At 37.7% G+C, this 14,533-nt stretch overlaps 1 pseudogene; it reads right to left on the reverse strand.

The window, feature by feature from the left end:
* LOC122755029 overlaps nt 1–6,133 on the reverse strand; it is a 32,576-nt pseudogene extending 26,443 nt beyond the window's left edge.
* Nucleotides 6,134–14,533: the final 8,400 nt, after the last annotated feature.

Genomic DNA, 14,533 nt, shown 5'->3' on the forward strand with positions numbered 1-14,533 from the left:
CTCAGACTTTTTGGACACCTTTTATTTGGTAAAGCAATATAAGATTCAATTTTACCATTATCAAACCTGGAATTTTTCTGATAGCCCAGTTGTATGTGTTTGGATTTAAAAGAACAAAGCAGCAAATAAAAATCTAGCTATGGGTTTGCGAAGGATTAAATTTGTTTGGTTGAAGGTGAAAAAAGATTCTGCTGGACTAGTGCACCTTTGGAATGTGAGTGTAGCCATTACAATTCAACTATTACCTTTCTCCAACCAGGCATGACCTACTTTCTAGTTACCATCCTCAGCTCTATAGAGAGATTTCTCTGCACAACTGTCAAGGGGGAACAATGGAGAAGGTATAGTGACCTAACTACTAAACCCCTCTACCAATCACTTTGATTTTTAGAGCCTAAGAGAAAAGACTTAGGTCCACATCTGCCCCATTTGGGGAGGTTTATAAAAATCAAAAATCAATATCAATAAAATTCTCTCTCATTTAGCTCTGGAGCCCCCAGTCATAAAGATTTATCTTTCTTCTGACAATTGCAAAAAGATAAAAGTTCTTATTCTTGGTCTCTTTCATTTTCATCCATACATCAAGCCAGACACTGCTCCTGTAATGCACTTTATTGTGTCTTATTATAACCTATCATAGAAGTTAGTATTTTCCCTCATGGCTATACTTCTGACTCTCCAAACTTTGCCACCATGATTTAGTTGCCTTCTCTCCAGGGACTACCTTCATCATGGGGTCTCCTCACCCTGAGAATCCCTCCATCATACCAACTTTCTTCTCCCATTGGTGATTTCCTCCTGGAGGGCTTCCATTTGTGGCACAGGCTCAGGCTAGCCACTTCATTCTTATCCAGGCTGTGTTTCAGACTCTCTAGACTGAGACACCATGCCCCCAAAGAGCTACTCTCTGTGCTCCCTTGCTTTTTTTTGTGAGGCAACTGTGGTTAAGTGACTTGCCCAGGGTCACACAGCTAGTAAGTGTTAATTGTCTAAGGTCGGATTTGAACTCAGGTCCTCCTGAATCCAGGGCCGGTACTCTATCCACTGCACCATCTAGCTGCCCCAACTCCCTTGCTTTTTAAATTTCTTTTTTCTCTCATTAGAATATAAGATACTTGAGGGCAGGGATCATCTTTCTTTTTGCTTGTTTTTGTATACCCAATGCTTAGCTCAGTATCTATCACAAAAAATAAGCCCTTAAAAATTGCCTTTTGGGGCAGCTAGGTGGCACAGTGGATAAAGCACTGGCCCTGGATTCAGGAGGACCTGAGTTCAAATCCAACCTCAGACACTTGACTCTTGCTAGCTATGTGACCCTGGGCAAGTCACTTAACCCTCATGGCTCCCCCCCTCCCCCCCAAAAAAGTGCCTTTTGCCTACCAGTCTACCAATCTTTTTATTTGTTTGTTTAAACAGAAGTTATGATAACATGAGTAGTATAGAACTACCAATTAATGAGTAAACTCCCTCCCAAGACAAATATGCACCTGCTTCACAACTTAGTCTTAGAGATTTGCCTGGAAGCACCAAGAAGTTGAATGACTTGCCCAAGCTCATATAGTCAGTATATGGCAGAACCTAGGCTTCAACCTAAATTTTCTAGACTCCAAGATTAGCTCACTAACTACTATGTTACTGTTATCTCTCATGTGGTCCTAACCCTTTAATCTACAGATAAGAAAACTGAAGCTCAGAGAGGTTTAAGAGAGGAACCCAAGACCAAACAATCAGTAAATAATAGAGTTGGGTCTGAAATCTGTAAGACATTCTGACTGTACATACAGTGCTTTCTCCTATGCCACACCAACTATAAATATGTCATTTCCTCTTTGTATTAAAAATTATATGAGGTCAGAAGCTGTTGGTGCTTTGCATAGAGTAAGTAATTAAGAAATGCCATCCCACCCTATCCCCACCTCTCTGAGATAGGTAGTGCAGTGGATAGATAGATTGTTGGACTTGGTATCACAAAGACTTGAATTCAAATCTGGCCTTAGATATTCACTAGCTGTGTGACACTGGGCAAGTAACTTAACCTCTATTTCATTTTCCTCAACTGCAGAGTGGGATTAATAATAACACCTATCTCCCAGAGTTGTTGTGAACATCAAATGAAATATTTGTAAAATGTTTAATACTTTGCAAGAATATAGTAAGTGTTTAATAAACTCTTGTTTACTTCCTTTCCCATGGATTTACTTATGATTATTTTTGAGACGGGTTCTCCATATCTTACTCTAGCAAGAAATGCAGTAGCCATTCCTACACCTAACACCAATTATCACAGAAGCCGTGGCCTACTCTTTTTCTGAGTTGAGCCAGCCCTCCCCTTAGGCAGCCTGGGGAACCCCATTTGAAGGTGGTGCCAGACAGTGCAAGTACTCAGTTTTAGCTCCACTGAAGCTCAGAATTTTTGAGTTCAAAGGATCCACTAACCTCTACTTCCCCCAAAAACAGGGATTAGAGGTATGTGCCACCCTGCCTAACCTACATTCATTTTTATAGTGATTAAATTTAATAGACATTTATTAAGTAGCTACTATGTGCCAGGCACTGTGCTTAGGGCTAAGCATACAAAAAGAGGCAAAAGATAGTCCCTACCCTTAAGGAGCTCACAATCTAATACTAACACAACTAAAGACCTAAGAGCATAAATGGAGAAATGAGAGAATAGCATCTCGTCTGGCATGGGTGGGGTGGGGGGGGGGCGGATATTTTTGTATAATTCTAGAAATTTCCCCATTCAAACTTTTCAGCGATTTCTATTGCCAGCAAAAGTTCAAATTCCTGTGAAACTTATTTAAAACCCTCTATAATCTGTAATGCCACACTCCCAACAAAACACCAACTAAATAAAGTATGGAGGCACAGTGGGTAGAGTACCATACCCAGCATCAGGAAGACTCCTCTTCATGAGTTCAAATCTGGTATCAGACACTAGACCTGTGACTCTGACCAAGTCATTTAGCCCTGTTTGCCTCAGTTTCTTTGTCTGTAAAATAAGCTAGAGAAGGAAATAGCAAACCACTCTAATATCTTTGCCAAGAAAAACCCCAATGGGGTCACAAAGTTGGACACAACTGAAACAAAATTGCTTAATAAATCTTCATTTCTGTGTACAAAAAGCAAGAACCCATAACTTAACTAATCCTGGCAAGAGGAAATAATAATCATCTCTGAATAAACACATAGTACTCAGTCCAATCCATATTTACTCTACCAAGCAGTAAAGTGAAGGGGAAAATTGGATTTAGGTCATTCTCCCTGGAATCAAATCGAAATGTCTTCTGCTGGAATTTAAGTTCATTTCTTCATATCTTTTGCTTGCAGGAATTTTTTTAGAAACTACTGCTTATCCATATGAGGTACTCAAACATCATTATTAAGTATCCCCTTTATCCTTTGCCATAGGAGACTAATGCTGAGGATTCCTAGACTTTTTCATCAGCATGCTAGAGTTGTCTGTCCCTGGTACAAGAACAGATGATGGCAGTGTCTGCATTGGGATCTGAAGACAAATTTATGCAATGAGGAAAGGCAGAGAAAGGCAATATAAGAAGCCTAGCAAAAAAGGCTAAACCATACCCAAGCAGCAAATCTTAAGTATTCCACAAAAGAGCTTCCAGTTAGCCCTTTTCCAAATGAATTCTCAAAGCTAAAGCCCATTTTCAGGTGAACTCTAAATGTATTGGTAGAAAATGATGCCACAGACTTATTTTGGAAGGGAGAGGATATTTTGTATCAACTATTCCACTGCAGTAAATATTCCTTTAGAGAAATGGCAAACCACTCTAGTATCTTTGCCAATAAAACCCCAAATGGGGTCATGAAGCATCAGGCATGTTTGAAATGACTGATTATTACTTACTGGAATTAATTAAATATGGCTAACTAATTAATATCAACTGATAATCACAAGGAAAAGCACACTAATTCTTTGAGTTAAAACATTTGGAAAACACCCTAGCCCCTCAGATTTAACCCTTGTTGCCTTTGAGAGGGACATAGGGATATGACCCTCCACTGAGATGGAAAGTGCCCCCCCTTCGGCCTAGTGATCTGATCTCAAAGTCTTAAAGCCCCTTAGAGCCCCCTATTTCTCTCTCTCTCTCTCTGTTTTTTCTCTAGAGAGAGACAATAATGGGAAGCTACTATCCCTCTTTCTAAATATAGGCATATCAACTTAAAAATTGCTTCATAGGGTCTGCACCGAGATATTATGTAGATATGATAGATTGTTGCTGAAACAGGAAACTTTGCAAAATAACCTACGGCTGAACCCCTGAGGATGGGGCACTCTGACCCAGGAGAGAGACTTATCACTGAACAGCCCAGGAGAGAGAGTCTTATTGCTGAACATCCCAGGAGAAAGATTTATTGCTGAACATATAGTATTAATCCAATTACCACATTTTGCTCAAATTAGATGTCTGTAAAGAGTATAAAAACTGCTTGGTTTCCTAACCTCGGTGTGTCACACCTCCTGGTTGTCCCAGTGAGTGTGGTACACCTTTCTTTCGAAAGAAATAAAATCAGTGCTTTGGCCTCCTTTCTCCTCGAGTCTCTATTACAGGGGTCAGTGGGTGTACTTCCCATCCCACTCACCTTGATCTGGGGATCTAGGGTTCTAGTATTATTGAGGGTTAGTAGAATATCACCAGACCATGCATCACATTTAAAATCTCACTCAAGATGTAGACAACAGGAACCATATATAACTAATGGGAACTGTTTACTTTCCTTACTTGATTACAGTTGTCTGGGGGAGAATAGTGGGTTGAAAGGTAACACAAAAACAAAAGAGTTCCTGCAAAAAAAAAAAAGAAATAAAATAAAAAGCAAGAACACATTGTAGCAGTTATGTCTGGTTGCCTTCAGTGTATAGGTGATTACCAGAATCAAAGATCACAGACAGAAATAATTCAAATGGAGTTAAAACATCTCTATTCGTTCCCCTTTAGTGTCTAGTGTTACTAATGGAAGCAAGCAAAGAAGGATGGAGATCATGCTCTAGGGTCCTCTTTCTTTCTTCCCTCCTTCCAGCCCATAACCTTTCTTGTAGGTATAGTCGCTTCCTTTCCCACTACCTTATACATGAACTGTCAGGTGGGAAAGATCCCCTGGCCCACAATCTCAGCTATGATACTTTGAGCACCAACTGCTGGCTTCCATCAGATTGCTACTCACATCCACCTCACAACACTGTTTGAGCTAAATGGAATGGTCTCAATTGGTTCCACTTGCTTTCTTAGGGAAAGGAAATAGGACCTTGATCTGGGTAAAAGGTAGTTGGTCTACAAATCACTCTATCAGGACATTTCCAGAAGGGATCAATGCATCCAAATTGGTATCAGTTCCATGTTGACTGGTTGGGTCTGAAGAAACTACAGACCACTAGGTGGTCTTTACAGTCATAAAGGGATTACCATTGTTATTAGAGTATGGACTTTGAGCATCCACTCCATCACTCAATAATCCCCAATTATTGGGCATTATTGAATGAGGGTGGTATAGGACCTAGTAGACCCATCAAATATCCTGATTTGGAGCCCATTGTTGAGTCTGGGCTATGGTAAAGTTCTGTTGTCACTGGAAGTATAATCAGGATCACCAAGATGAAGGCAAATGTTCTTTTCAAGAGGGTTGCCATTACCATCCATTTAATAGACTAAAATGCTCCCATTACAATTGAGGCAGACATTTGGGTGCCCCCAAAAAACTAGGATTTGGGCCAAAGCAACTAAGAATTCTCTTGCCTTTCACATGTGGGAACATTGGTACTGCAGTTACTTGGGCTATAGTGTCTAGAAGATAAAAAAAAATGTATATTTCTCCCACTTGGTCATTGGCTAGCCAATGGGACATATGGTCTGGGTCCTCCCAGAAGAGAAGTTAGACAATGAACTATGCCCCACTACTTAATCTTGCTTGACTAATTTGAGTGGGGTGAAGAATGAAGATACAGGGTATGTCTTCTTCTCTGATGGAGGAAGGCAGGAACAGCAGGGTAAGGGGCCAGAAGTTTCAGTCTAGAAGAGAGCTAACCTTCCAAGGTAGTTCGTTCTCCTCCAAGGTATTCAAGGATCTCTTCATCAGTATTTTTAGCCTTTTTTTCTAGTTTACATTTTCCCATTGCTCACACTTTGAAACTTCCTCTGATTGCATTTTCCCTTGGGGCTGAACTTCAAAGCCATTTCCGCCTCTTCCTTCATGTGGCAGCTCAAATTTTACTGGCATGAGTTTACCCTAAATGACTTCTAGAGTGGCATTGCCTAAGACTTAACTTGTTGCCAGTACTGATTTTATTCTTCTTCATTAGCAACAATGATCATTATTTCTATGCACCCCAAAAATGCCCTAGATCAGTGAGATTTTGGGAGAAAGAAGAGGAGGAAGAAGAAGAAGGAGGAAGAGGAGGAGAAAGAAGAAGAACAACAAGAAGAACAAGACAACAGAAGTAATTGGTCTTTTCATTGATATCATAGTATAACCAAATCAGTATCCCTGTCCAAAATGAATAGTGATTTTCCTTCAATACCTAAACACATCATTCATAGTAGAATGAAAATGGAGGCCATGAATTACTGCTTCTCTGACTTTCATAGTCATTTATTCTTAAATATAACTATCTTGCCATGTGAGGCCATCTGCAGAGATTTTATAAGAATTAAGCCCCACAAATAATTATGAGATACATTTAAAATATTCATTATTAACAGAGAGGTAGCCAAAAGACTTTTCAGTAAGGTCCAGTTTCCATAAATAGTTCATTATAGGTAAGGTAATATTTGTGTGAAAATTATATTTTAGCAAGAGAGGATCATAACATAGATGTCTTTGCATAGACAATTACAAAGATGACAATAATTCTTGGGATTAATAATTCTCTATGTGTCTCTCTGTCTCTGTCTCTCTATATATGTCTGTCTTTTTCACTCTGTCTCTGTCTCTCTGTGTCTCTTTCTGTCTCTGTCTCTGTCTCTGTGTGTCTCTGTGTCTCTATCTCTGTCTCTCTGTGTCTGTCTCTCTCTGTGTGTCTGTGTGTCTGTCTGTCTGTCTGTCTGTCTGTCTCTCTCTCTCTCTCTCGTCATGTTACTGGTTGTTTTCATATTTTCTCTCCCATTATAATGTGAGTTCCTTTAGGTTATGGACTGTTTTCCCTTTTATTGGTATATCCAGTGCTGGTGTCTGGCATTTAATAAGTGCTTAATAAATACTTATTGATTGACTAAATGGCATTCTGACACAGTTACTTTTAAAATGTCAAATAAGTGCTGCTAAAGTTACATTAAAATATTTCTGGGTTTAGGGGGGCAGCTAGGTGGTACAGTGGATAAAGCACCGGCCCTGGATTCAGTAGTACCTGAGTTCAAACCCGGCCCCAGACACTTGACACTTACTAGCTATGTGACCCTGAGCAAGTTGCTTAACCCCCAATTGCCCTGCAAATAATAATAATAATAATAATAAATTCTGGGTTTGTAAGAAGGGATATGTTAAATTTTAATTTATATTCTATTTTCTTAGAGTTGGAAAACTTAAAACACAAATGTCAAGATGAATTTAGATTATATATCTATATACACATAGATATATATTTAGCATAAAATACCATAAAGTGTCTAAAACAGTCCATACAGTTCATTGTAATCAATCTCCAAGATCAACAGAGATTAGTCATAATGACTTTTTAAAAAAGATTTATTGATATCTTTTGGCTTTGCATTACAAACATTTACAGATTACTGCTACTTCAAGAGAGGTCTCTTGTAACAAGGTAAAACATTTAAGTAAAACTAATAATACAGTGACCTCATTTGAAAGTATGTGCAACATGCCATATCTGTAACAACCCTCTCTGCCAAAATCTCTATTTTTTTAATTAGTAAAAATCTCTTTTCTGTTCCTCCTACCATTCACCCTAGCAGAAAAATAAATAAATAAATTTCTTGTAACATATATTTGTATTCAAGCAAAACAAATTCCCTCACTGGCTGTACACCAAAATATCTATATCTCATTCTATACTCTAAATCTATCTTATGTTTTGCAATGGATAGCATGTTTCATTATCAATTTCTCTGAAATCATGAATGATCATTGCTTTATGTTTCTTGCAGCTTTCAAAATCATTTTAAAATGTTATTATTTTAAAAGTTGTTCTACTCGTTCTTCTCATTTCATTTTTCATTGGCTTATAAAAGTCCATAAAATGGTTTAAAATGGTTTGTTTTTATATATAATATTGCTGTTACAGTAAAGAAAGACTTTCCCAACCCCTCCTAATTTTAGTGCCTTCCCTCTCTTATTTCTTATTTATCTTGTATTTAGTTTTGTAAATATTTGTTTGCACATTGTCTCCCTCAACAGATTTTAAAATCCTTAAAGGCAGGGACTATCTATTTCCTCTTTTTGTATTCACAGCACTTTGCACAGTGCCTGGCACATAGTAACTGCTTAGTAAATGTTTATTGATATGCTAATATAAACTGTTGTCCTGACTTTACTCTTCATCAGTTTATAACTTTCCATATTTTTAAATCACCTTTTTCCTCATTTCTTTTTCTTTTTTTTCTTTTTTTTTCTTTTTTTTCTTTTTTTTTTTTTTTTTTTTGGTGAGGCAATTGGGGTTAAGTGACTTGCCCAGGGTCACACAGCTAGTAAGTGTTAAGTGTCCGAGGCCAGATTTGAACTCAGGTCCTCCTGAATCTAAGGCCAGTACTCTATCCACTGCACCACCTAGCTGACCCTTTCCTCATTTCTTACAACAAACTTCATCAGTCATTAAGACCTTCTTGTACAGAGGATATAGACTGCCTTAAAATACATTTTTGTATTGTTTTGATTATATATCAGCAAAATCTTGACCACATATGTGTAGCCTATATAGATTCTGGCCTTACTCACCCAACCCAAATAGACACTAGCAAGGCATGTCCCTAAACTGAGGGTGGTTACTGCTTTCCCTCAGGATTCTAGGAGTATCCTGAGAGCCCATGAGTTTCTTCTAATACTATCAATTCAAGCCTCTATTCTGGTGCATTCTGTCCAGTATTAATCATCAATTACAGTTACTACCTTTCCATTGATTAGGCTGAATTATAATATAATTGATTGCTTGTTACTTCATTCTCAGACTATAAGGTAGGGATAAAAATTAATGCCTTAATATTAATTTGACCAATTAACATCAATTGAGCTTTACAAAGGTAAATTTACGAAGAAGATATAGCAAGTATATAAATATAACCACATTATCCCAAACTAGTGCCACACTCCTCTCTACCACTTCAGTTCCTGAGGAGGGTGTGAATAACTGATGGACAAAGTCACTCTCCTGCTTGCAGAAAATAGCATCTCAGCTGCCTAGATTGATTTACTGATAGGTTGGATCCTCAAGATTGCTCTTTAAAGCTGCACAGATGCCTTACCCAGATTAGCTGCTGGTAAATTCTGGTATGGACTTAACTTCCTCGACCTCTGGCAGCTCACTTTTCCCACCTTTTGAAGCTCACAAGGTCATAGCTGCCTCCAAAACTTTTATACTTAAAAAGCAGAAAGAATAAATATAATGAGGTAAAGAAGAGAGATTTTATATATTCATAATTGTGTGAGGAGACTAAGTCACTGATACTGGAGTTAGTTCTTTCCCCAACTGAAGGTGTTGTCATTGTTGTTTGTCCTTCGTTCTTTTTTTTTTTTTTTTGCAGGGCAATGGGGGTTAAGTGACTTGCCCAGGGTCACACAGCTAGTAAGTGTCAAGTGTCTGAGGCTAGATTTGAACTCAGGTACTCCTGAATCCAGGGCCAGTGCTTTTAACCACTGCGCCATCTAGCTGCCCCCTATCCTTCGTTCTTAAAGAGTTCCCATGACATCATGGGGTGATATCTTGAATGAGCATGAATTGGATTTAAGTGAAACAGATTTGTAGGCCTCACTTTCTCTTCCAGAGTCATCAAAGTCCAGTGGCAAGACAAAAATTAGGATGACTGGCAATGGACCAGAATGACCTTAGTATCTTCAGTGTCTGAATAAGTGCTAAGAGCTTCATAGTGCCTGCTTTAGCCACCTTTGTGGCCATGAGAACAAATTGTTCTCATCTGTCCATTATGCTGAGTGAAGACTTCATATGCTTGGAGTAGACTTTCCCCTAATTCACCAACAAGTTTGAGGCCTATCAGTTTCCCTCCACCTGGTTCAGCTTGTCTGGCAAGATGGTTTTACTGAGATATGGCTGCTGTGCATGCTATAGATTCTTGGTGAGAATTGGGTATGAGGTGGACACTGAAGAAGGAAGATCACCCTGAAAAGATTTCAGAAAGCCCTCATACCAGAACTATGAATACCCCATACACCCCAACACAACCTCTAACCCAAAGCCCATTGGTACGAGACCCTCTCCTTATTAGAGAGATGGGTATAAAGGTCTTGCTTCTACATGAGAGGCAGAACAGAGTTGGCAAGAGGCAAGAAACAAAACATGAGAGTTTCAGTTCTTAGCCAATTCTCATTTAAGGACTCTTCAAGCTTCAAAGCTGCAAATGAGGAGCTATTTTGGACACTTATGGCTTCCAGCTTTAAGAGAGAAGATTGAAGAAGTCTACCATACCTCAGGTTGCTGAAGGAAAAGACTCTGGGAAGAAAAAGAGGAGCAGGCAATCTCCATCATGTCCCTATTCTCAGTTTGCTACTCTAATAGATTCAGGGGAATTTCCTCTTTTGGGATTTAACTGAGTGACCTCACTCCCAATAGTAGAGTTCTTTCATTCTGTAATCTGGTATTTATTTTATGTATCCCTTCTCTGATTTCCATTTTGCTAAGGTTTGGATAAATGGGTTTCTTTGCTATTCTCTATGTTTGTTCATTGTGGAAATTGGTATTTATATGGGGAAAGGTCAAACTGTTAATATAAAGTTTGGAATCCTTCTTTTCTCCCAAAAAAATAACAAAGCAATCAGAAATAAGGTGGAAATCAATCATATCTCCCAAATGAACAATCTTTAAGGAAGAAGAAATACTTCTAGCCCAATAGAAGACAATAGAGTAATGGCCTCCAGACCTAACTTCCTGCTTCCCCTCCTGCAATGAACAAGTCTCCCTTGGAGAAGGGTGAGGGGAGAAGAGGCCTAGACATAGTTATTTTGCATCTTTCTGAGACACACAATGACAGACCCTGACATTGCTGGGCCCCTCTACATATGTGGGACCTACTCTCACTCCTTACGTGGGCTTATGGCAATCATTGCTTCAATCACAACCATGGATAATGGTGCAAGCTGACTTGCTTATAATATTGTTATTTAGTTCCATGAAACAACATTAATATAGACAGGTAGGTAGGTAAATAGGGAGGGAAGGAGGGAAGATTAGTTCCTTGGTTGATTAAGTAGAAATTATTTTGAAAGTCAAGGAAATTCTAGGGGGAAAAGGGAGATTGACATTTTAATTAAAAGAAGAGGCTGATGAAAAGTATTTCAAAGCATTGGCTTAGTGGGTTTGGGTAATATACGTTGAAGATGTAGGAGGCAGGGCAGCTTGGTGGCCCAATGGATAAAGCACTGGCCCTGGATTCAGCAGGACCTGAGTTCAAATCCAGCCCCAGATACTTGACACTTACTAGCTGTGTGACCCTGGGCAAGTCACTTAACCCTCATTGCCCTGGAAAAAAAAAAAGAAGAAGATGAAGGAGGCAATCTCTTGTTTCTTTTCTCCACCATTTAACACCAAATACTTCTAAATGGAAGATTGTATGGTAAGTCTGCAGCCATAACAGAGAAAAATGAAACCTAGCTCAGAATCATATCTCGAACTCAATTTATCCAAAGTTTTGAAGTGTAATCAGATGATTCTTTATCTCATAACAAGATATAGGAGCATGGCTACTGAAATGGAATGCCATAATCTTCTAATCATAAGATCTTTGGGGATCTTTGATTTCGATCCAGAATAGTTGAGATTCAGGAAAAAAGAAGGAACTCAGAGGCTGAAACTCCTAGTGCTATTTTATGTAATGGAGAAACCTCAGTTACCCCTATGGACTGTAGCATTCCTAACAGTTTGCCTCAATTCTCAGTCTTGCTTTAGATGTTTTAGTTGTTCAAAAGACAAGATATTATTTCCTGCTTCTGTTTCCAAATCTGTTCTTTAGAATCTTTCATCATTATTGTTGAGGAGTCTAAGAAGGAAAAATAAAGAGACAACTTTAGCAGAGTTGCAGGATATAAAATAAACCCACAAAAATCATCAACATTTCTACATATTACCAACAAAGTCCAGCAACAGCAGATAGAAAGAGAAATTCCACTTAAAATAACTAGACAATATAAAATATTTAGGAGTCTACCTGCCAAGGCAAACCCAGGAACTATATGAGCAGACGTATAAAACACTTTTCACACAAATAAAGTCAGATCTAAACAATTGGAGAAATATTAATTACTCATGGGTAGACTGAGCCAATATAATAAAAAACAGTCCTACCTAAGTTAATTTATTTTGTGCTGTGCCAATCAAACTATCAAAAATATTTTATAGATCTAGAAAAAATAATAACAAAATGCATCTAGAAGAACAAAAGCTCAAGAATTATCAAGGGAATCAATGAAAAAAAATGAAAAAGTAGGTGGTCTAGCAGTACCAGATCTCAAACTCTATTATAAAGCAATAATTATCAAAATAATCTTGTACTGGCTAAGAAATAGAGAAGTGGATAATTTATTATACATAATAAATTATACTATAGTAAATTACTGTAGTAATCTAGTACATGATAAACCCAAAGATCCAAGCTTTTGGAACAAAAAGTGCTGGGAAACCTGGAAAACAGTATGGCAGAAATAGGTATAGACCAACATCTCACAATGTATACTAAAATAACGTCAAAATAGATCCATGATTTACACATAAAGGGTGATACCATAAGCAAATTAAGAGAGTTTGGAATAGTTTATCTTTCAGATTTATGGACAGAGGAAGAATTTAGAACTAAAGAAGATATAAAGAAAAATATAAATTAGATAATTTTGACTATATAAAATTTAAAAGTTTATGCACAAACAAACTAATGTAACCAAGATTATAATAAGGAAAGCAGGAAACTGGAAAAGAACTTTTGAAACAAGAATCTTTGATAAAGGCCTCATTTCTCAAATATATAAAGAATTGAGTCAAATTTATAAAAATATAAGTCATTCTCTAATTGATAAATGGTCAAGGGATATGAACAGGCAGTTTTCAGACAAAGAAATCAAAGCTATCTATAATCATATGAAAAAATGCTCTAGAGCACAATTGATCGGAGAAATGCAAATTAAAACAAATCTGGGGTATCACCTCACACCTATTAGAGTGGCAAAAATAACAAAAAAGGAAAATATTGGCTGTTGGAGGGGGTGTGGGAAAACTGAGATGCAAATCCACTGTTGGTGAGTTGTGAACTGGTTCAACCATGCTGGAGAACAATTTGGAACCAATCCCAAAAGGCTATAGAACTGTGCATACCCTTTGATCCATCAATACCACTGCTAGGCTTATATTCCAAAGACGTCCCCAAAAAGAGAAAAAGACTTATTTTACAAAAATATTTATAGCAGCTCTTTTTTGTGGTGGCTATGAATTGGAAAACAAAGGAATGCCCATCAATTGGGGAAACTGTGGCATATGATAGTGATGGAATATTATTGTGCTATAAGAAATGACAAGCAGGATGATTTCAGAAAGGCCTGGAAAGATTTGTATGAACTGATGTATAGTGAAGTGAGCAGAACCAGGAGAACATCGTGCACAGTGAGAACAATATTGTTTGATGAAGAACTGTGAATGACTCAACTATTCTCAGCAATACAATGATCCAAGACAATCCTAAAGTACTAATTAAGCATACTATCCACCTCCAAAGAAATAAATAATATTGATAGAACACAGACTGAAGCATGCTATTTTTCACTTTCATTTTTTTATTTTATTCAACTTTTCTTATACATAATGACTAATATGGTAAATGTTTTACATAATTGAACATGTATAACCTATATCTGGTTGCTTACTGCCTCTGGGTAGGGGGAGAGGAGGGAGGGAAGGAGGGATAAAATTCAGAACTCAAAACTTTAAATAAAAATGTTTGTTATTTTAAAAAAGAAAAGAAATGGCCATGGATCTATGAGACATCTTGACCTGGAGGGTTCTGACCTAAAGGAGTTCAGTTCTCTGCATAGGTGATGATTAGGTATACAACCATTTAGCTTCTTGGGAATTTGGGTCGGGATCATAAGGATCCTACAAGGATCATAAGGATCTATTCAGGGATAGCAAATATGAGGAAGAATGGGCTCTGGACTCTGAACTAAATATATGACAACTTTTAACTCTCCAAAGACAGTCCCTAAATAGTAAAGTATATTGTATAAGTACAGTAGATAGAATAGCATTCATTCAGGGGTTTTGTTGATTTCATGTATTTTTGTGAATCAATAATCAAGGAGAGAAGACTAAGCAGAGGTCATTATAACAAACATGAAAATTCATTTCCTTCAA

This window comes from Dromiciops gliroides, chromosome 4 (assembly GCF_019393635.1).
Source record: "Dromiciops gliroides isolate mDroGli1 chromosome 4, mDroGli1.pri, whole genome shotgun sequence".
In the NCBI taxonomy this organism is placed as follows: Eukaryota; Metazoa; Chordata; class Mammalia; order Microbiotheria; family Microbiotheriidae; genus Dromiciops; species Dromiciops gliroides.